We start from the raw sequence: 21,246 nt of genomic DNA on the forward strand, positions 1-21,246 counted from the left end.
GAGGGTATGGTATAGAGTGTAGAGTGTAGGGTATAGAGTGTAGGGTATAGAGGGTATGGTATAGAGTGTAGAGTGTAGGGTATAGAGTTTATAGTGTAGGGTATAGAGTGTAGGGTATAGTGTATGGTATAGAGTGTAGGGAATAGAGTGTAGAGTGTATGGTATAGAGTGTAGGGTATAGAGTGTAGAGTGTAGGGTATAGAGTGTAGGGTATAGAGTGTAGGGTACAGAGTGTAGGGTGTAGGGTGTAGGGTATAGAGTGTAGGGTATAGAGTGTAGAGTGTAGGGATTAGAGTGTAGGGTATAGAGTGTAGGGTATAGAGTGTAGAATGTACGGTATAGAGTGTAGGGTATAGAGTATAGATTGTAGGGTATAGAGTGTAAAGTGCAGAGTGTAGGGTATAGAGTGTAGAGTGTAGGGTATAGAGTGTAGGGTATAGAGTGTATGGAATAGAGTGTAGGGTATAGAGTGTAGAGTGTAGGGTATAGAGTGTAGGGTATAGAGCGTAGGGTGTAGGGTATAGAGTGTAGGGTATAGAATGTAGGGTATAGTGTGTAGAGTGTAGGGTATAGAGTGTATGGTATAGAGTGTAGGGTGTAGAGTGTAGGGTATAGAGTGTAGAGTGTAGGGTATAGAGTGTAGGGTATAGAGTTTTTGGTATAGAGTGTAAGGTACAGAGTGTAGAGAGTAGGGTATAGATTTTAGATTGTAGAGTGTAGGGTATAGAGTGTAGGGTATAGATTGTATGGAATAGAGTGTATGGTATAGAGTGTAGGGTGTAGAGTGTAGGGTATAGAGTGTAGAGTGTGGGGTATAGAGTGTAGAGTGTAGGGTATAGAGTGTATGATATAGAGTGTAGGGTATAGAGTGTATGGTATAGATTGCAGGGTATAGAGTGTAGGGTATAGAGTGTAGGGTATAGAGTGTAGAGTGTAGGGTGTAGAGTGGAGAGTGTAGGGTATAGAGTGTAAGGTATAGAGTGTAGGGTATAGAGTGTATGTTATAGAGTGTAAGGTATAGAGTGTAGAGTGTAGGGTATAGAGTGTAGGGTATAGAGTGTAGGGTATAAAATGTAGAGTGTAGGGTATAGAGTGTAGGGTTTAGAGTGTATGTTATAGAGTGTAGGGTATAGAGTGTAGAGTGCAGGATATAGAGTGTAGAGTGTAGGGTATAAAGTGTAGGGTATAGAGTGTAGGGTATAGAGTGTATGGTATAGAGTGTAGGGTATAGAGTGTAGAGGGTAGGGTATAGAGTGTAGGGTATAGAGTGTAGGGTGTGGAGTGTAGGGTATAGAGTGTAGGGTATAGAGTGTAGAGTGTAGGGTATAAAGTGTAGGGTGTAGGGTGTAGAGTGTAGGGTATAGAGTGTAGAGTGTAGGGTATAGAGTGTATGGTATAATGTGTATGGTATAGAGTATAGAGTGTAGGGTATAGAGTGTAGGGTATAGAGTATAGAGTGTAGGGTATAGAGTAACATAGTAACATAGTAACATAGTTAGTAAGGCCGAAAAAAGACATTTGTCCATCCAGTTCAGCCTATATTCCATCATAATAAATACCCAGATCTACGTCCTTCTACAGAACCTAATAATTGTATGATACAATATTGTTCTGCTCCAGGAAAACATCCAGGCCTCTCTTGAACCCCTCGACTGAGTTCGCCATCACCACCTCCTCAGGCAAGCAATTCCAGATTCTCACTGCCCTAACAGTAAAGAATCCTCTTCTATGTTGGTGGAAAAACCTTCTCTCCTCCAGACGCAAAGAATGCCCCCTTGTGCCCGTCACCTTCCTTGGTATAAACAGATCCTCAGCGAGATATTTGTATTGTCCCCTTATATACTTATACATGGTTATTAGATCGCCCCTCAGTCGTCTTTTTTCTAGACTAAATAATCCTAATTTCGCTAATCTATCTGGGTATTGTAGTTCTCCCATCCCCTTTATTAATTTTGTTGCCCTCCTTTGTACTCTCTCTAGTTCCATTATATCCTTCCTGAGCACCGGTGCCCAAAACTGGACACAGTACTCCATGTGCGGTCTAACTAGGGTATAGAGTGTAGGGTATAGAGTGTAGAGTGTATGGTATATAGTGTAGGGTATAGAGTGTTTGGTATAGAGTGTAAGGTACAGAGTGTAGAGAGTAGGGTATAGATTTTAGAGTGTAGAGTGTAGGGTATAGAGTGTAGGGTATAGAGTGTATGGAATAGAGTGTATGGTATAGAGTGTAGGGTGTAGAGTGTAGGGTATAGAGTGTAGAGTGTGGGGTATAGAGTGTAGAGTGTAGGGTATAGAGTGTATAATATAGAGTGTAGGGTATAGAGTGTACGGTATAGATTGCAGGGTATAGAGTGTAGGGTATAGAGTGTAGGGTGTAGAGTGGAGAGTGTAGGGTATAGAGTGTAAGGTATAGAGTGTAGGGTATAGAGTGTATGTTATAGAGTGTAGGGTATAGAGTGTAGAGTGTAGGGTATAGAGTGTAGGGTATAGAGTGTAGGGTATAGAGTGTAGGATATAAAATGTAGAGTGTAGGGTATAGAGTGTAGGGTTTAGAGTGTATGTTATAGAGTGTAGGGTATAGAGTGTAGAGTGTAGGGTATAAAGTGTAGGGTATAGAGTGTAGGGTATAGAGTGTAGGGTATAGCGTGTAGGGTATAAAGTGTAGAGTGTAGGGTATAGAGTGTAGGGTATAGAGTGTAGAGTGTAGGGTATAGAGTGTATGGTATAGAGTGTAGGGTGTAGAGTGTATGGTATAGAGTGTAGGGTATAGAGTGTAGAGTGTAGGGTATAGAGTGTAGGGTGTAGAGTGTAGGGTATAGAGTGTAGGGTATAGAGTGTAGAAAGTAGGGTATAGTGTGTAGGGTATAGAGTGTTGAGCGTAGGGTATAGAGTGTAGGGTATAGAGTGTAGGGTATAGAGTGTAGATTGTATGGTATAGATTGTAGGGTATAGAGTGTATTGTGTAGGGTATAGAGTGTAGAGTGTAGGGTATAGAGTGTAGGGTATAGAGTGTTGGGATATAGAGTGTAGGGCATAGAGTGTAGGGTATAGAGTGTAGGGTATAGATTGTAGGGTATAGAGTGTAGGGTATAGAGTGTAGGGTATAGAGTATATAGTGTAGGGTATAGAGTGTAGGGTATAGAGTGTAGAGTGTAGGGTATAGAGTGTAGGGTATAGAGTGTAGGGTATAGAGTGTAGGGTATAAAGTGTAGAGTGTAGGGTATAGAGTGTAGGGTATAGAGTGTAGAGTGTAGGGTGTAGAGTGGAGAGCGTAGGGTATAGAGTGTAAGGTATAGAGTGTATGTTATAGAGTGTAGGGTATAGAGTGTAGAGTGTAGGGTATAGAGTGTATGTTATAGAGTGTAGGGTATAGAGTGTAGAGTGTAGGGTATAGAGTGTAGGGTATAGAGTGTAGGGTATAGAGTGTAGGATATAAAATGTAGAGTGTAGGGTATAGAGTGTAGGGTTTAGAGTGTATGTTATAGAGTGTAGGGTATAGAGTGTAGAGTGTAGGGTATAAAGTGTAGGGTATAGAGTGTAGGGTATAGAGTGTAGGGTATAGCGTGTAGGGTATAAAGTGTAGAGTGTAGGGTATAGAGTGTAGGGTATAGAGTGTAGAGTGTAGGGTATAGAGTGTATGGTATAGAGTGTAGGGTGTAGAGTGTATGGTATAGAGTGTAGGGTATAGAGTGTAGAGTGTAGGGTATAGAGTGTAGGGTGTAGAGTGTAGGGTATAGAGTGTAGGGTATAGAGGGTAGAAAGTAGGGTATAGTGTGTAGGGTATAGAGTGTTGAGTGTAGGGTATAGAGTGTAGGGTATAGAGTGTAGGGTATAGAGTGTAGATTGTATGGTATAGAGTGTAGGGTATAGAGTGTATAGTGTAGGGTATAGAGTGTAGACTGTAGGGTATAGAGTGTAGGGTATAGAGTGTTGGGATATAGAGTGTAGGACATAGAGTGTAGGGTATAGAGTGTAGGGTATAGATTGTAGGGTATAGAGTGTAGGGTATAGAGTGTAGGGTATAGAGTATATAGTGTAGGGTATAGAGTGTAGGGTATAGAGTGTAGAGTGTAGGGTATAGAGTGTAGGGTATAGAGTGTAGGGTATAGAGTGTAGGGTATAGAGTGTAGGGTATAAAGTGTAGAGTGTAGGGTATAGAGTGTAGGGTATAGAGTGTAGAGTGTAGGGTGTAGAGTGGAGAGCGTAGGGTATAGAGTGTAAGGAATAGAGTGAATGTTATAGAGTGTAGGGTATAGAGTGTAGAGTGTAGGGTATAGAGTGTAGGGTATAGAGTGTAGGGTATAGAGTGTAGGGTATAAAATGTAGAGTGTAGAGTATAGAGTGAAGGGTTTAGAGTGAATGTTATAGAGTGTAGGGTATAGAGTGTAGAGTGTAGGATATAGAGTGTAGAGTGTAGGGTATAAAGTGTAGGGTATAGAGTGTAGGGTATAGAGTGTAGGGTATAGCGTGTAGGGTATAGAGTGTAGAGTGTAGGGTATAGAGTGTAGGGTATAGAGTGTAGAGTGTAGGGTATAGAGTGTATGGTATAGAGTATAGGGTGTAGAGTGTATGGTATAGAGTGTAGGGTATAGAGTGTAGAGTGTAGGGTATAGAGTGTATAGTGTAGGGTATAGAGTGTAGGGTATAGAGTGTAGGATATAGAGTGTATGGTATAGAGTGTAGGGAATAGAGTGTAGAGTGTAGGGTATAGAGAGTATGGTATAGAGTGTAGGGTATAGAGTGTAGAGTATAGAGTGTAGGGTATAGAGTGCAGGGTATAGAGTGTAGGGTATAGAGTGTAAGGTATAGAGTGTAGGTAATAGAGTGTAGAGTGTAGGGTATAGAGTGTATGGTATAGAGTGTAGAGGGTAGGGTATAGACTGTAGGGTATAGAGTGTAGGGTGTAGAGTGTAGGGTATAGAGTGTAGGGTATAGAGTGTAGAGTGTAGGGTATAAATTGTAGGGTATAGATTGTAGTGTGTAGGGTATAGAGTGTAGAGTGTAGGGTATAGAGTGTATGGTATAATGTGTATGGTATAGAGTGTAGAGTGTAGGGTATAGAGTGTAGGGTATAGAGTATAGAGTGTAGGGTATAGAGTGTAGGGTATAGAGTGTAGAGTGTATAGTATATAGTGTAGGGTATAGAGTGTTTGGTATAGAGTGTAAGGTACAGAGTGTAGAGAGTAGGGTATAGATTTTAGAGTGTAGAGTGTAGGGTATAGAGTGTAGGGTATAGAGTGTATGGAATAGAGTGTATGGTATAGAGTGTAGGGTGTAGAGTGTAGGGTATAGAGTGTAGAGTGTGGGGTATAGAGTGTAGAGTGTAGGGTATAGAGTGTATGATATAGAGTGTAGGGTATAGAGTGTATGGTATAGATTGCAGGGTATAGAGTGTAGGGTATAGAGTGTAGGGTATAGAGTGTAGAGTTTAGGGTGTAGAGTGGAGAGTGTACGGTTATAGAGTGTAAGGTATAGAGTGTAGGGTACAGAGTGTATGTTATAGAGTGTAGGGTATAGAGTGTAGAGTGTAGGGTATAGAGTGTAGGGTATAGAGTGTAGGGTATAGAGTGTAGGGTATAGAGTGTAGAGTGTAGGGTACAGAGTGTAGGGTGTAGAGTGTAGGGTATAGAGTGTAGGGTATAGAGTGTAGAGTGTAGGATATAGAGTGTAGAGTGTAGGGTATAGAGTGTAGGGTATAGAGTGTAGGGTATAGAGTGTATGGTATAGAGTGTAGGGTGTAGAGTGTATGGTATAGAGTGTAGGGTATAGAGTGTAGAGTGTAGGGTACAGAGTGTAGCGTGTAGAGTGCAGGGTATAGAGTGTAGGGTATAGAGTGTAGAAAGTAGGGTATAGTGTGTAGGGTATAGAGTGTAGAGTGTAGGGTATAGAGTGTAGGGTATAGAGTGTAGGGTATAGAGTGTAGATTGTATGGTATAGAGTGTAGGGTATAGAGTGTATAGTGTAGGGTATAGAGTGTAGAGTGTAGGGTATAGAGTGTAGGGTATAGAGTGTAGGGTATAGAGTGTAGGGTATAGATTGTAGGGTATAGAGTGTAGGGTATAGAGTGTAGGGTATAGAGTGTATAGTGTAGGGTATAGAGTGTAGAGTGTAGGGTATAGAGTGTAGGGTATAGAGTGTAGGGTATAGAGTGTAGGGTATAGAGTATATAGTGTAGGGTATAGAGTGTAGGGTATAGAGTGTAGAGTGTAGGGTATAGAGTGTAGGGTATAGAGTGTAGGGTATAGAGTGTAGGGTATAAAGTGTAGAGTGTAGGGTATAGAGTGTAGGGTATAGAGTGTACAGTGTAGGGTGTAGAGTGGAGAGTGTAGGGTATAGAGTGTAAGGTATAGAGTGTAGGGTATAGAGTGTATGTTATAGAGTGTAGGGTATAGAGTGTAGAGTGTAGGGTATAGAGTGTAGGGTATAGAGTGTAGGGTATAGAGTGTAGGGTATAAAATGTAGAGTGTAGGGTATAGAGTGTAGGGTTTAGAGTGTATCTTATAGAGTGTAGGGTATTGAGTGTAGAGTGTAGGATATAGAGTGTAGAGTGTAGGGTATAAAGTGTAGGGTATAGAGTGTAGGGTATAGAGTGTAGGGTATAGCGTGTAGGGTATAGAGTGTAGAGTGTAGGGTATAGAGTGTAGGGTATAGAGTGTAGAGTGTAGGGTATAGAGTGTATGGTATAGAGTGTAGGGTGTAGAGTGTATGGTATAGAGTGTAGGGTATAGAGTGTAGAGTGTAGGGTATAGAGTGTAGGGTGTAGAATGTAGGGTATAGAGTGTAGGGTATAGAGTGTAGAAAGTAGGGTATAGTGTGTAGGGTATAGAGTGTAGAGTGTAGGGTATAGAGTGTAGGGTATAGAGTGTAGGGTATAGAGTGTAGATTGTATGGTATAGAGTGTAGGGTATAGAGTGTATAGTGTAGGGTATAGAGTGTAGATTGTAGGGTATAGAGTGTAGGGTATAGAGTGTTGGGATATAGAGTGTAGGGCATAGAGTGTAGGGTATAGAGTGTAGGGTATAGATTGTAGGGTATAGAGTGTAGGGTATAGAGTGTAGGGTATAGAGTATATAGTGTAGGGTATAGAGTGTAGGGTATAGAGTGTAGAGTGTAGGGTATAGAGTGTAGGGTATAGAGTGTAGGGTATAGAGTGTAGGGTATAAAGTGTAGAGTGTAGGGTATAGAGTGTAGGGTATAGAGTGTAGAGTGTAGGGTGTAGAGTGGAGAGTGTAGGGTATAGAGTGTAAGGTATCGAGTGTAGGGTATAGTGTATGTTATAGAGTGTAGGGTATAGAGTGTAGAGTGTAGGGTATAGAGTGTAGGGTATATAGTGTAGGGTATAGAGTGTAGGGTATAAAATGTAGAGTGTAGGGTATAGAGTGTAGGGTTTAGAGTGTATGTTATAGAGTGTAGGGTATAGAGTGTAGAGTGTAGGATATAGAGTGTAGAGTGTAGGGTATAGAGTGTAGGGTATAGAGTGTAGGGTATAGAGTGTAGGGTATAGCGTGTAGGGTATAGAGTGTAGAGTGTAGGGTATAGAGTGTAGGGTATAGAGTGTAGAGTGTAGGGTATAGAGTGTAGGGTGTAGGGTATAGAGTGTAGAGTGTAGGGTATAAAGTGTAGGGTATAGAGTGTAGGGTGTAGAGTGTAGGGTATAGAGTGTAGAGTGTAGGGTATAGAGTGTATGGTATAATGTGTAGGGTATAGAGTGTAGGGTGTAGAGTGTAGGGTATAGAGTGTAGGGTATAGAGTGTAGGGTATAGAGTGTAGGGTATAGATTGTAGAGTGTAGGGTATATAGTGTAGGGTATAGAGTATATAGTGTAGGGTATAGAGTGTAGAGTGTAGAGTGTAGGGTATAGAGTGTAGAGTGTAGGGTATAGAGTGTAGGGTATAGAGTGTATGGTATAGAGTGTAGGGTATAGAGTGTAGGGTATAGAGTGTAGAGTGTAGGGATTAGAGTGTAGGGTATTGAGTGTAGGGTATAGAGTGTAGAGTGTAGGGTATAGAGTGTAGGGTATAGAGTGTACGGTATAGAGTGTTGGGCTATAGAGTGTAGGGTATAGAGTATAGGGTATAAAGTGTAGGGTATAGAGTGTAGGGTATACAGTGTAGGGTATAAAGTGTAGAGTGTAGGGTATAGAGTGTAGGGTATAGAGTGTAGGGTATAGAGTGTAGAGTGTAGGGTATAGAGTGTAGAGTGTAGGGTATAGAGTGTAGAGTTTAGGGTATAGAGTGTAGGGTATAGAGTGTAGGGTTTAGAGTGTATGGTATAGAGTGTAGGGTATAGAGTGTAGGATATAGAGTGTAGGGTATAGAGTGTATGGTATAGAGTGTACGGTATAGAGTGTAGAGTGTAGGGTATAGAGTGTAGGGTATAGATTGTAGGGTATAGAGTGTATGGTATAGGGTATAGAGTGTATGGTGTAGAGTGTAGGGTATAGAGTGTATAGTGTAGGGTATAGAGTGTAGGGTATAGAGTGTAGGGTATAGAGTGTAGAGTATAGAGTGTATGGTATAGAGTGTAGGGTATAGAGTGTAGAGTGTAGGGTATAGAGTGTAGGGTGTAGAGTGTAGGGTATAGAGTGTAGGGTATAGAGTGTAGAAAGTAGGGTATAGTGTGTAGGGTATAGAGTGTTGAGTGTAGGGTATAGAGTGTAGGATATAGAGTGTAGGGTATAGAGTGTAGATTGTATGGTATAGAGTGTAGGGTATAGAGTGTATAGTGTAGGGTATAGAGTGTAGACTGTAGGGTATAGAGTGTAGGGTATAGAGTGTTGGGATATAGAGTGTAGGGCATAGAGTGTAGGGTATAGAGTGTAGGGTATAGATTGTAGGGTATAGAGTGTAGGGTATAGAGTGTAGGGTATAGAGTATATAGTGTAGGATATAGAGTGTAGGATATAGAGTGTAGAGTGTAGGGTATAGAGTGTAGGGTATAGAGTGTAGGGTATAGAGTGTAGGGTATAGAGTGTAGGGTATAAAGTGTAGAGTGTAGGGTATAGAGTGTAGGGTATAGAGTGTAGAGTGTAGGGTGTAGAGTGGAGAGCGTAGGGTATAGAGTGTAAGGAATAGAGTGTATGTTATAGAGTGTAGGGTATAGAGTGTAGAGTGTAGGGTATAGAGTGTAGGGTATAGAGTGTAGGGTATAGAGTGTAGGGTATAAAATGTAGAGTGTAGGGTATAGAGTGTAGGGTTTAGAGTGAATGTTATAGAGTGTAGGGTATAGAGTGTAGAGTGTAGGATATAGAGTGTAGAGTGTAGGGTATAAAGTGTAGGGTATAGAGTGTAGGGTATAGAGTGTAGGGTATAGCGTCTAGGGTATAGAGTGTAGAGTGTAGGGTATAGAGTGTAGGGTATAGAGTGTAGAGTGTAGGGTATAGAGTGTATGGTATAGAGTATAGGGTGTAGAGTGTATGGTATAGAGTGTAGGGTATAGAGTGTAGAGTGTAGGGTATAGAGTGTATAGTGTAGGGTATAGAGTGTAGGGTATAGAGTGTAGGGTATAGAGTGTATGGTATAGAGTGTAGGGAATAGAGTGTAGAGTGTAGGGTATAGAGTGTATGGTATAGAGTGTAGGGTATAGAGTGTAGAGTATAGAGTGTAGGGTATAGAGTGCAGGGTATAGAGTGTAGGGTATAGAGTGTAAGGTATAGAGTGTAGGTAATAGAGTGTAGAGTGTAGGGTATAGAGTGTATGGTATAGAGTGTAGAGGGTAGGGTATAGAGTGTAGGGTATAGAGTGTAGGGTGTAGAGTGTAGGGTATAGAGTGTAGGGTATAGAGTGTAGAGTGTAGGGTATAAAGTGTAGGGTATAGAGTGTAGTGTGTAGGGTATAGAGTGTAGAGTGTAGGGTATAATGTGTATGGTATAGAGTGTAGGGTGTAGAGTGTAGGGTATAGAGTGTAGGGTATAGAGTGTAGAGTGTAGGGTATAATGTGTATGGTATAGAGTGTAGAGTGTAGGGTATAGAGTGTAGGGTATAGAGTATAGAGTGTAGGGTATAGAGTGTAGGGTATAGAGTGTAGAGTGTATAGTATATAGTGTAGGGTATAGAGTGTTTGGTATAGAGTGTAAGGTACAGAGTGTAGAGAGTAGGGTATAGATTTTAGAGTGTAGAGTGTAGGGTATAGAGTGTAGGGTATAGAGTGTATGGAATAGAGTGTATGGTATAGAGTGTAGGGTGTAGAGTGTAGGGTATAGAGTGTATAGTGTGGGGTATAGAGTGTAGAGTGTAGGGTATAGAGTGTATGATATAGAGTGTAGGGTATAGAGTGTATGGTATAGATTGCAGGGTATAGAGTGTAGGGTATAGAGTGTAGGGTATAGAGTGTAGAGTGTATGGTGTAGAGTGGAGAGTGTAGGGTATAGAGTGTAAGGTATAGAGTGTAGGGTACAGAGTGTATGTTATAGAGTGTAGGGTATAGAGTGTAGAGTGTAGGGTATAGAGTGTAGGGTATAGAGTGTAGGGTACAGAGTGTAGGGTATAAAATGTAGAGTGTAGGGTATAGAGTGTAGGGTTTAGAGTGTATGTTATAGAGTGTAGTGTATAGAGTGTAGAGTGTAGGATATAGAGTGTAGAGTGTAGGGTATAAAGTGTAGGGTATAGAGTGTAGGGTATAGAGTGTAGGGTATAGCGTGTAGGGTATAGAGTGTAGAGTGTAGGGTACAGAGTGTAGGGTATAGAGTGTAGAGTGTAGGGTATAGAGTGTATGGTATAGAGTGTAGGGTGTAGAGTGTATGGTATAGAGTGTAGGGTATAGAGTGTAGAGTGTAGGGTATAGAGTGTAGGGTGTAGAGTGTAGGGTATAGAGTGTAGGGTATAGAGTGTAGAAAGTAGGGTATAGTGTGTAGGGTATAGAGTGTAGAGTGTAGGGTATAGAGTGTAGGGTATAGAGTGTAGGGTATAGAGTGTAGATTGTATGGTATAGAGTGTAGGGTATAGAGTGTATAGTGTAGGGTATAGAGTGTAGAGTGTAGGGTATAGAGTGTAGGGTATAGAGTGTAGGGTATAGAGTGTAGGGTATAGATTGTAGGGTATAGAGTGTAGGGTATAGAGTGTAGGGTATAGAGTGTATAGTGTAGGGTATAGAGTGTAGAGTGTAGGGTATAGAGTGTAGGGCATAGAGTGTAGGGTATAGAGTGTAGGGTATAGATTGTAGGGTATAGAGTGTAGGGTATAGAGTGTAGGGTATAGAGTATATAGTGTAGGGTATAGAGTGTAGGGTATAGAGTGTAGAGTGTAGGGTATAGAGTGTAGGGTATAGAGTGTTGGGTATAGAGTGTAGGGTATAAAGTGTAGAGTGTAGGGTATAGAGTGTAGGGTATAGAGTGTACAGTGTAGGGTGTAGAGTGGAGAGTGTAGGGTATAGAGTGTAAGGTATAGAGTGTAGGGTATAGAGTGTATGTTATAGAGTGTAGGGTATAGAGTGTAGAGTGTAGGGTATAGAGTGTAGGGTATAAAATGTAGAGTGTAGGGTATAGAGTGTAGGGTTTAGAGTGTATGTTATAGAGTGTAGGGTATTGAGTGTAGAGTGTAGGATATAGAGTGTAGTGTAGGGTATAAAGTGTAGGGTATAGAGTGTAGGGTATAGAGTGTAGGGTATAGCGTGTAGGGTATAGAGTGTAGAGTGTAGGGTATAGAGTGTAGGGTATAGAGTGTAGAGTGTAGGGTATAGAGTGTATGGTATAGAGTGTAGGGTGTAGAGTGTATGGTATAGAGTGTAGGGTATAGAGTGTAGAGTGTAGGGTATAGAGTGTAGGGTGTAGAGTGTAGGGTATAGAGTGTAGGGTATAGAGTGTAGAAAGTAGGGTATAGTGTGTAGGGTATAGAGTGTAGAGTGTAGGGTATAGAGTGTAGGGTATAGAGTGTAGGGTATAGAGTGTAGATTGTATGGTATAGAGTGTAGGGTATAGAGTGTATAGTGTAGGGTATAGAGTGTAGAGTGTAGGGTATAGAGTGTAGGGTATAGAGTGTTGGGATATAGAGTGTAGGGCATAGAGTGTAGGGTATAGAGTGTAGGGTATAGATTGTAGGGTATAGAGTGTAGGGTATAGAGTGTAGGGTATAGAGTATATAGTGTAGGGTATAGAGTGTAGGGTATAGAGTGTAGAGTGTAGGGTATAGAGTGTAGGGTATAGAGTGTAGGGTATAAAGTGTAGGGTATAAAGTGTAGAGTGTAGGGTATAGAGTGTAGGGTATAGAGTGTAGAGTGTAGGGTGTAGAGTGGAGAGTGTAGGGTATAGAGTGTAAGGTATCGAGTGTAGGGTATAGTGTATGTTATAGAGTGTAGGGTATAGAGTGTAGAGTGTAGGGTATAGAGTGTAGGGTATATAGTGTAGGGTATAGAGTGTAGGGTATAAAATGTAGAGTGTAGGGTATAGAGTGTAGGGTTTAGAGTGTATGTTATAGAGTGTAGGGTATAGAGTGTAGAGTGTAGGATATGGAGTGTAGAGTGTAGGGTATAGAGTGTAGGGTATAGAGTGTAGGGTATAGAGTGTAGGGTATAGCGTGTAGGGTATAGAGTGTAGAGTGTAGGGTATAGAGTGTAGGGTATAGAGTGTAGAGTGTAGGGTATAGAGTGTATGGTATAGAGTGTAGGGTGTAGAGTGTATGGTATAGAGTGTAGGGTATAGAGTGTAGAGTGTAGGGTATAGAGTGTAGGGTGTAGAGTGTAGGGTATAGAGTGTAGAGTGTAGGGTATAGAGTGTATGGTATAATGTGTAGGGTATAGAGTGTAGGGTGTAGAGTGTAGGGTATAGAGTGTAGGGTATAGAATGTAGGGTATAGAGTGTAGAGTGTAGGGTATATAGTGTAGGGTATAGAGTATAGAGTGTAGGGTATAGAGTGTAGAGTGTAGAGTGTAGGGTATAGAGTGTAGAGTGTAGGGTATAGAGTGTAGGGTATAGAGTGTATGGTATAGAGTGTAGGGTATAGAGTGTAGGGTATAGAGTGTAGAGTGTAGGGATTAGAGTGTAGGGTATAGAGTGTAGGGTATAGAGTGTAGAGTGTAGGGTATAGAGTGTAGGGTATAGAGTGTACGGTATAGAGTGTTGGGCTATAGAGTGTAGGGTATAGAGTATAGGGTATAAAGTGTAGGGTATAGAGTGTAGGGTATACAGTGTAGGGTATAAAGTGTAGAGTGTAGGGTATAGAGTGTAGGGTATAGAGTGTAGGGTATAGAGTGTAGGGTATAGAGTGTAGAGTTTAGGGTATAGAGTGTAGGGTATAGAGTGTAGGGTTTAGAGTGTATGGTATAGAGTGTAGGGTATAGAGTGTAGGATATAGAGTGTAGGGTATAGAGTGTATGGTATAGAGTGTACGGTATAGAGTGTAGAGTGTAGGGTATAGAGTGTAGGGTATAGATTGTAGGGTATAGAGTGTATGGTATAGGGTATAGAGTGTATGGTGTAGAGTGTAGGGTATAGAGTGTATAGTGTAGGGTATAGAGTGTAGGGTATTGAGTGTAGGGTATAGAGTGTAGAGTGTAGGGTATAGAGTGTATGGTATAGAGTGTAGTGTATAGAGTGTATGGTATAGAGTGTAGGGTATAGAGTGTAGAGTGTAGGGTATAGAGTGTAGGGTATAGAGTGTAGGGTATAGAGTGTAGAGTGTAGGGTATAGAGTGTAGAGTTTAGGGTATAGAGTGTAGGGTATAGAGTGTAGGGTTTAGAGTGTATGGTATAGAGTGTAGGGAATAGAGTGTAGGATATAGAGTGTAGGGTATAGAGTGTATGGTATAGAGTGTACGGTATAGAGTGTAGAGTGTAGGGTATAGAGTGTAGGGTATAGATTGTAGGGTATAGAGTGTATTGTATAGGGTATAGAGTGTATGGTGTAGAGTGTAGGGTATAGAGTGTATAGTGTAGGGTATAGAGTGTAGGGTATAGAGTGTAGGGTATAGAGTGTAGAGTGTAGGGTATAGAGTGTATGGTATAGAGTGTAGGGTATAGAGTGTATGGTATAGAGTGTAGGGTATAGAGTGTAGAGTGTAGGGTATAGAGTGTAGAGTGTAGGGTATAGAGTGTATGGAATAGAGTGTAGGGTATAGAGTGTAGAGTGTAGGATATAGAGTGTAGGGTATAGAGCGTAGGGTGTAGGGTATAGAGTGTAGGGTATAGAGTGTAGGGTATAGAGTGTAGAGTGTAGGGTATAGAGTGTATGGTATAGAGTGTAGGGTGTAGAGTGTAGGGTATAGAGTGTATGGTATACAGTTTAGAGTGTAGAGTGTAGGGTATAGAGTGTAGGGTATAGAGTGTATGGTATAGAGTGTAGGGTATAGAGTGTAGAGTGTAGGTTATAGGGTGTAGGGTATAGAGTGTAGGATATAGAGTGTATGGTATAGAGTGTAGGTTATAGAGTGTAGAGTGTAGGGTATAGAGTGTAGGGTATAGAGTGTAGGGTATAGAGTGTAAGGTATAGATTGTAGGGTATAGAGTGTATAGTGTAGAGTGTAGAGTGTAGGGTATAGAGTGTATGGTGTAGAGTGTAGGGTATATTGTGTATAGTGTAGGGTATAGAGTGTAGGGTATAGAGTGTATAGTATAGAGTGTAGGGTATAGAGTGTAGGGTATAGAGTGTAGAGTGTGGGGTATAGAGTGTATGGTATAGAGTGTATGGTGTAGAGTGTATGGTATAGAGTGTAGGGTATAGAGTGTAGGGTATAGAGTGTAGGGTATAGAGTGTAGGGTATATAGTGTAGAGTGTAGGGTATAGAGTGTAGGGTATAGAGGGTATGGTATAGAGTGTAGAGTGTAGGGTATAGAGTGTAGGGTATAGAGGGTATGGTATAGAGTGTAGAGTGTAGGGTATAGAGTTTATAGTGTAGGGTATAGAGTGTAGGGTATAGTGTATGGTATAGAGTGTAGGGAATAGAGTGTAGAGTGTATGGTATAGAGTGTAGGGTATAGAGTGTAGAGTGTAGGGTATAGAGTGTAGGGTATAGAGTGTAGGGTACAGAGTGTAGGGTGTAGGGTGTAGGGTATAGAGTGTAGGGTATAGAGTGTAGAGTGTAGGGATTAGAGTGTAGGGTATAGAGTGTAGGGTATAGAGTGTAGAATGTACGGTATAGAGTGTAGGGTATAGAGTATAGATTGTAGGGTATAGAGTGTAAAGTGCAGAGTGTAGGGTATAGAGTGTAGAGTGTAGGGTATAGAGTGTAGGGTATAGAGTGTATGGAATAGAGTGTAGGGTATAGAGTGTAGAGTGTAGGGTATAGAGTGTAGGGTATAGAGCGTAGGGTGTAGGGTATAGAGTGTAGGGTATAGAATGTAGGGTATAGTGTGTAGAGTGTAGGGTATAGAGTGTATGGTATAGAGTGTAGGGTGTAGAGTGTAGGGTATAGAGTGTAGAGTGTAGGGTATAGAGTGTAGGGTATAGAGTTTTTGGTATAGAGTGTAAGGTACAGAGTGTAGAGAGTAGGGTATAGATTTTAGATTGTAGAGTGTAGGGTATAGAGTGTAGGGTATAGATTGTATGGAATAGAGTGTATGGTATAGAGTGTAGGGTGTAGAGTGTAGGGTATAGAGTGTAGAGTGTGGGGTATAGAGTGTAGAGTGTAGGGTATAGAGTGTATGATATAGAGTGTAGGGTATAGAGTGTATGGTATAGATTGCAGGGTATAGAGTGTAGGGTATAGAGTGTAGGGTATAGAGTGTAGAGTGTAGGGTGTAGAGTGGAGAGTGTAGGGTATAGAGTGTAAGGTATAGAGTGTAGGGTATAGAGTGTATGTTATAGAGTGTAAGGTATAGAGTGTAGAGTGTAGGGTATAGAGTGTAGGGTATAGAGTGTAGGGTATAAAATGTAGAGTGTAGGGTATAGAGTGTAGGGTTTAGAGTGTATGTTATAGAGTGTAGGGTATAGAGTGTAGAGTGCAGGATATAGAGTGTAGAGTGTAGGGTATAAAGTGTAGGGTATAGAGTGTAGGGTATAGAGTGTATGGTATAGAGTGTAGGGTATAGAGTGTAGAGGGTAGGGTATAGAGTGTAGGGTATAGAGTGTAGGGTGTGGAGTGTAGGGTATAGAGTGTAGGGTATAGAGTGTAGAGTGTAGGGTATAAAGTGTAGGGTGTAGGGTGTAGAGTGTAGGGTATAGAGTGTAGAGTGTAGGGTATAGAGTGTATGGTATAATGTGTATGGTATAGAGTATAGAGTGTAGGGTATAGAGTGTAGGGTATAGAGTATAGAGTGTAGGGTATAGAGTAACATAGTAACATAGTAACATAGTTAGTAAGGCCGAAAAAAGACATTTGTCCATCCAGTTCAGCCTATATTCCATCATAATATATACCCAGATCTACGTCCTTCTACAGAACCTAATAATTGTATGATACAATATTGTTCTGCTCCAGGAAAACATCCAGGCCTCTCTTGAACCCCTCGACTGAGTTCGCCATCACCACCTCCTCAGGCAAGCAATTCCAGATTCTCACTGCCCTAACAGTAAAGAATCCTCTTCTATGTTGGTGGAAAAACCTTCTCTCCTCCAGACGCAAAGAATGCCCCCTTGTGCCCGTCACCTTCCTTGGTATAAACAGATCCTCAGCGAGATATTTGTATTGTCCCCTTATATACTTATACATGGTTATTAGATCGCCCCTCAGTCGTCTTTTTTCTAGACTAAATAATCCTAATTTCGCTAATCTATCTGGGTATTGTAGTTCTCCCATCCCCTTTATTAATTTTGTTGCCCTCCTTTGTACTCTCTCTAGTTCCATTATATCCTTCCTGAGCACCGGTGCCCAAAACTGGACACAGTACTCCATGTGCGGTCTAACTAGGGTATAGAGTGTAGGGTATAGAGTGTAGAGTGTATGGTATATAGTGTAGGGTATAGAGTGTTTGGTATAGAGTGTAAGGTACAGAGTGTAGAGAGTAGGGTATAGATTTTAGAGTGTAGAGTGTAGGGTATAGAGTGTAGGGTATAGAGTGTATGGAATAGAGTGTATGGTATAGAGTGTAGGGTGTAGAGTGTAGGGTATAGAGTGTAGAGTGTGGGGTATAGAGTGTAGAGTGTAGGGTATAGAGTGTATAATATAGAGTGTAGGGTATAGAGTGTACGGTATAGATTGCAGGGTATAGAGTGTAGGGTATAGAGTGTAGGGTGTAGAGTAGAGAGTGTAGGGTATAGAGTGTAAGGTATAGAGTGTAGGGTATAGAGTGTATGTTATAGAGTGTAGGGTATAGAGTGTAGAGTGTAGGGTATAGAGTGTAGGGTATAGAGTGTAGGGTATAGAGTGTAGGATATAAAATGTAGAGTGTAGGGTATAGAGTGTAGGGTTTAGAGTGTATGTTATAGAGTGTAGGGTATAGAGTGTAGAGTGTAGGGTATAAAGTGTAGGGTATAGAGTGTAGGGTATAGAGTGTAGGGTATAGCGTGTAGGGTATAAAGTGTAGAGTGTAGGGTATAGAGTGTAGGGTATAGAGTGTAGAGTGTAGGGTATAGAGTGTATGGTATAGAGTGTAGGGTGTAGAGTGTATGGTATAGAGTGTAGGGTATAGAGTGTAGAGTGTAGGGTATAGAGTGTAGGGTGTAGAGTGTAGGGTATAGAGTGTAGGGTATAGAGTGTAGAAAGTAGGGTATAGTGTGTAGGGTATAGAGTGTTGAGCGTAGGGTATAGAGTGTAGGGTATAGAGTGTAGGGTATAGAGTGTAGATTGTATGGTATAGATTGTAGGGTATAGAGTGTATTGTGTAGGGTATAGAGTGTAGAGTGTAGGGTATAGAGTGTAGGGTATAGAGTGTTGGGATATAGAGTGTAGGGCATAGAGTGTAGGGTATAGAGTGTAGGGTATAGATTGTAGGGTATAGAGTGTAGGGTATAGAGTGTAGGGTATAGAGTATATAGTGTAGGGTATAGAGTGTAGGGTATAGAGTGTAGAGTGTAGGGTATAGAGTGTAGGGTATAGAGTGTAGGGTATAGAGTGTAGGGTATAAAGTGTAGAGTGTAGGGTATAGAGTGTAGGGTATAGAGTGTAGAGTGTAGGGTGTAGAGTGGAGAGCGTAGGGTATAGAGTGTAAGGTATAGAGTGTATGTTATAGAGTGTAGGGTATAGAGTGTAGAGTGTAGGGTATAGAGTGTATGTTATAGAGTGTAGGGTATAGAGTGTAGAGTGTAGGGTATAGAGTGTAGGGTATAGAGTGTAGGGTATAGAGTGTAGGATATAAAATGTAGAGTGTAGGGTATAGAGTGTAGGGTTTAGAGTGTATGTTATAGAGTGTAGGGTATAGAGTGTAGAGTGTAGGGTATAAAGTGTAGGGTATAGAGTGTAGGGTATAGAGTGTAGGGTATAGCGTGTAGGGTATAAAGTGTAGAGTGTAGGGTATAGAGTGTAGGGTATAGAGTGTAGAGTGTAGGGTATAGAGTGTATGGTATAGAGTGTAGGGTGTAGAGTGTATGGTATAGAGTGTAGGGTATAGAGTGTAGAGTGTAGGGTATAGAGTGTAGGGTGTAGAGTGTAGGGTATAGAGTGTAGGGTATAGAGGGTAGAAAGTAGGGTATAGTGTGTAGGGTATAGAGTGTTGAGTGTAGGGTATAGAGTGTAGGGTATAGAGTGTAGGGTATAGAGTGTAGATTGTATGGTATAGAGTGTAGGGTATAGAGTGTATAGTGTAGGGTATAGAGTGTAGACTGTAGGGTATAGAGTGTAGGGTATAGAGTGTTGGGATATAGAGTGTAGGACATAGAGTGTAGGGTATAGAGTGTAGGGTATAGATTGTAGGGTATAGAGTGTAGGGTATAGAGTGTAGGGTATAGAGTATATAGTGTAGGGTATAGAGTGTAGGGTATAGAGTGTAGAGTGTAGGGTATAGAGTGTAGGGTATAGAGTGTAGGGTATAGAGTGTAGGGTATAGAGTGTAGGGTATAAAGTGTAGAGTGTAGGGTATAGAGTGTAGGGTATAGAGTGTAGAGTGTAGGGTGTAGAGTGGAGAGCGTAGGGTATAGAGTGTAAGGAATAGAGTGAATGTTATAGAGTGTAGGGTATAGAGTGTAGAGTGTAGGGTATAGAGTGTAGGGTATAGAGTGTAGGGTATAGAGTGTAGGGTATAAAATGTAGAGTGTAGGGTATAGAGTGTAGGGTTTAGAGTGAATGTTATAGAGTGTAGGGTATAGAGTGTAGAGTGTAGGATATAGAGTGTAGAGTGTAGGGTATAAAGTGTAGGGTATAGAGTGTAGGGTATAGAGTGTAGGGTATAGCGTGTAGGGTATAGAGTGTAGAGTGTAGGGTATAGAGTGTAGGGTATAGAATGTAGAGTGTAGGGTATAGAGTGTATGGTATAGAGTATAGGGTGTAGAGTGTATGGTATAGAGTGTAGGGTATAGAGTGTAGAGTGTAGGGTATAGAGTGTATAGTGTAGGGTATAGAGTGTAGGGTATAGAGTGTAGGATATAGAGTGTATGGTATAGAGTGTAGGGAATAGAGTGTAGAGTGTAGGGTATAGAGAGTATGGTATAGAGTGTAGGGTATAGAGTGTAGAGTATAGAGTGTAGGGTATAGAGTGCAGGGTATAGAGTGTAGGGTATAGAGTGTAAGGTATAGAGTGTAGGTAATAGAGTGTAGAGTGTAGGGTATAGAGTGTATGGTATAGAGTGTAGAGGGTAGGGTATAGACTGTAGGGTATAGAGTGTAGGGTGTAGAGTGTAGGGTATAGAGTGTAGGGTATAGAGTGTAGAGTGTAGGGTATAAATTGTAGGGTATAGATTGTAGTGTGTAGGGTATAGAGTGTAGAGTGTAGGGTATAGAGTGTATGGTATAATGTGTATGGTATAGAGTGTAGAGTGTAGGGTATAGAGTGTAGGGTATAGAGTATAGAGTGTAGGGTATAGAGTGTAGGGTATAGAGTGTAGAGTGTATAGTATATAGTGTAGGGTATAGAGTGTTTGGTATAGAGTGTAAGGTACAGAGTGTAGAGAGTAGGGTATAGATTTTAGAGTGTAGAGTGTAGGGTATAGAGTGTAGGGTATAGAGTGTATGGAATAGAGTGTATGGTATAGAGTGTAGGGTGTAGAGTGTAGGGTATAGAGTGTAGAGTGTGGGGTATAGAGTGTAGAGTGTAGGGTATAGAGTGTATGATATAGAGTGTAGGGTATAGAGTGTATGGTATAGATTGCAGGGTATAGAGTGTAGGGTATAGAGTGTAGGGTATAGAGTGTAGAGTTTAGGGTGTAGAGTGGAGAGTGTACGGTATAGAGTGTAAGGTATAGAGTGTAGGGTACAGAGTGTATGTTATAGAGTGTAGGGTATAGAGTGTAGAGTGTAGGGTATAGAGTGTAGGGTATAGAGTGTAGGGTATAGAGTGTAGGGTATAGAGTGTAGAGTGTAGGGTACAGAGTGTAGGGTGTAGAGTGTAGGGTATAGAGTGTAGGGTATAGAGTGTAGAGTGTAGGATATAGAGTGTAGAGTGTAGGGTATAGAGTGTAGGGTATAGAGTGTAGGGTATAGAGTGTATGGTATAGAGTGTAGGGTGTAGAGTGTATGGTATAGAGTGTAGGGTATAGAGTGTAGAGTGTAGGGTACAGAGTGTAGCGTGTAGAGTGCAGGGTATAGAGTGTAGGGTATAGAGTGTAGAAAGTAGGGTATAGTGTGTAGGGTATAGAGTGTAGAGTGTAGGGTATAGAGTGTAGGGTATAGAGTGTAGGGTATAGAGTGTAGATTGTATGGTATAGAGTGTAGGGTATAGAGTGTATAGTGTAGGGTATAGAGTGTAGAGTGTAGGGTATAGAGTGTAGGGTATAGAGTGTAGGGTATAGAGTGTAGGGTATAGATTGTAGGGTATAGAGTGTAGGGTATAGAGTGTAGGGTATAGAGTGTATAGTGTAGGGTATAGAGTGTAGAGTGTAGGGTATAGAGTGTAGGGTATAGAGTGTAGGGTATAGAGTGTAGGGTATAGAGTATATAGTGTAGGGTATAGAGTGTAGGGTATAGAGTGTAGAGTGTAGGGTATAGAGTGTAGGGTATAGAGTGTAGGGTATAGAGTGTAGGGTATAAAGTGTAGAGTGTAGGGTATAGAGTGTAGGGTATAGAGTGTACAGTGTAGGGTGTAGAGTGGAGAGTGTAGGGTATAGAGTGTAAGGTATAGAGTGTAGGGTATAGAGTGTATGTTATAGAGTGTAGGGTATAGAGTGTAGAGTGTAGGGTATAGAGTGTAGGGTATAGAGTGTAGGGTATAGAGTGTAGGGTATAAAATGTAGAGTGTAGGGTATAGAGTGTAGGGTTTAGAGTGTATCTTATAGAGTGTAGGGTATTGAG

The sequence above is a fragment of the Ranitomeya imitator genome, chromosome 1 (genome assembly GCF_032444005.1).
Source record: "Ranitomeya imitator isolate aRanImi1 chromosome 1, aRanImi1.pri, whole genome shotgun sequence".
Classification (NCBI taxonomy): Eukaryota; Metazoa; Chordata; class Amphibia; order Anura; family Dendrobatidae; genus Ranitomeya; species Ranitomeya imitator.